Source organism: Labrus mixtus, chromosome 8, assembly GCF_963584025.1.
Source record: "Labrus mixtus chromosome 8, fLabMix1.1, whole genome shotgun sequence".
NCBI lineage: Eukaryota > Metazoa > Chordata > Actinopteri > Labriformes > Labridae > Labrus > Labrus mixtus.
The window spans coordinates 9,463,160-9,465,515 of NC_083619.1; positions in this window are offsets into that span (position 1 = coordinate 9,463,160).

Below are 2,356 nucleotides of genomic sequence, written 5' to 3' on the forward strand. Positions count from 1 at the left end.
TAGCACAGTTTTGGTACAAGAAGGTGCTCCGAAAACATATTTAAATGCACTTCAGGGACAATTTCAGGACAAAGAATGTTGCACCAACGCTGAAAAAGATTAACTAGGCCATGGTGCAGCAGTAGTACATAAATAAATTGTGCTGACGGCCCATTTCTTATCAAGTCAGAATCAAAAATCAACTTCAGTATTAGCTACAGACACTAAATGGCAAATGAGATTGTGAGTATATGGCAATATGTGAGTATATTATTTGTTAATGTTTATGTTTATTTGTAGAGGGGCCAGATGAAACAAGTTAACTGCCACACACACAACAATTATAGCCTTAGCTAATTTTCTATTCCTGATGTGCTTTTAAAATTCATATAAATCAGCAACAAATACACTAGAGACAGTACAAAACTAACTCAACATAGTAAAGATAGAATAAAACACAATACATTCCACCATACTATAAAACACTGAGGAAAAAATGATGCACAAGATCATACATGACTTTATAACTGAGCCTTCTTTAAAAATGGTTTCAGTGTGAGTTTAAAGCGATCCCAGTAAGGATCCAACTCTATCCAGTATCTTAGGTTAAATGGGTTACTATTCACAGTGATGATTTGAAAGAAATTCAGATCTGTCAGACCTCTAATTGAAAAGTTCGGAACAATCTGTCCTTAAAACAGATCACTCTCAATATCAAACTAAAACAATGAGTACCACTGCTGAGGTGGGACCACATGAGCCTTTTCTAAACATGGCTCACTCTGTTTATGTAGCTCCACCTGCTGTTGTCTTGATGCACTGTTTAATAAAAAAAGGAAATAATAAATCTATGAATAAAGGTTCAATTGAAGATTTCTAAGAAATTTGCAAAAAGTTGCATTCAATAAAAAAAACCCACAAGTGCAAAATGAATGTTTATATGACATATGTTTAATCTCTCCCCAGATGAAGATGTGTGATTCTGTTACCACAGTTCTTGACAAGATAAAGGAACTCTTTATTTCACTGTGCGGTTTCCTTCAGGGGTCTGGAAAGTGTGATGCAAAGAAGTAGAGCAGTCACAGACTGGTACAGAGACACAGGCTGGTACAGTCAGACAATATCACAGGCCTTCATAATCAGGCTTCTTGGGATGAATTGAAACTGAAGGAGATTTATTGTTGCAATATAGAAGTTTGCACTGGTCATATATTATTAATCTGTCTTAAAATACTGATAACAAGGACATTTGTATCTTTGGTTAGTACATATAGGGTCAGTAAATCTTATATTCAGGTTTAGGAAGGTTCTGCAATTGTATATCTGTATAACGTAATCAGATTTGATTGGTAATCTTCTGGTAATAACAATGTTATTTGGTGTTATAATGACCCACACAAGCACCTGCAGAGCTTTCTGTTTTTATGCTCCTTAACTCTGGATCTCACTACCTTTGGACAATAAACCGGCAAGCTCTCTGAATGCTTTTAAAAATAAACTAAAGACCTACCTTTTTAATCTGGCTGTACATTTGGAGCAATTGGATAGCCTTGAATGTTGTAACATTGTTTTTATATTTAGTTTGATTTAAATTGATTAATTTCTACACATTTGTTTATTTTCTACTGTATTAACTTTTATTTTATGTTTCAATTATTTTTCTAGATCTTCTAGGATTTTACTTATTGTTGTCCATTTCTGTTTTTATTTCCAGTCCGTCCGTCTGTTCTGTTGTGAAGCACTTTGCGTGCCTTAATGTATGAGAAGTGCTTTATAAATAAAGTCGGAGTTGGGGTTGAAAAAGATCACATAAATAATACATGAGTGTCCTTTCAAGTAATATAGAATTATCATTAGAAGTACTTCCCTGGAAACTTGCTGAGAAATATAATACACTTATAGACCTTTCCCATAACGCTTTATTAATTTAGTTTAGTTCTCTATAAGACCAGGTATGTAGGCTATAATGTAAACCGCTGGCATATACTACAGCTTTTTAACTTAAGTTACTTAACATGTCCCATTTGACATTATTGTTGTTCTTTTCAAACTGGTATTGTATGCGTGGTGGGTTGTGTACTGTGTCTTTAATGAGTCTTAAGCATAGGTCTTAAGGAGTTTTGGGTGTAGCCCGTGAAGCCTTATCTGTGTTGGCACATTGCATGAAAGAAATTCGTTGTAAAACCCACCAAATGATTAATCCATTGACTTTATATTGTATCCAGTTTATAAAATAGATATATATAATCTTTTTTTATATATACACAAAGAGGTCACAAATGTAACAGAAACCAAATTAAAGGATTTCACCGGTGCAGTTTCAACGAAAATGTGTTTTGGTCATAGGTTTTTGTACTAGTTTGAGCCTAGAGGCTGT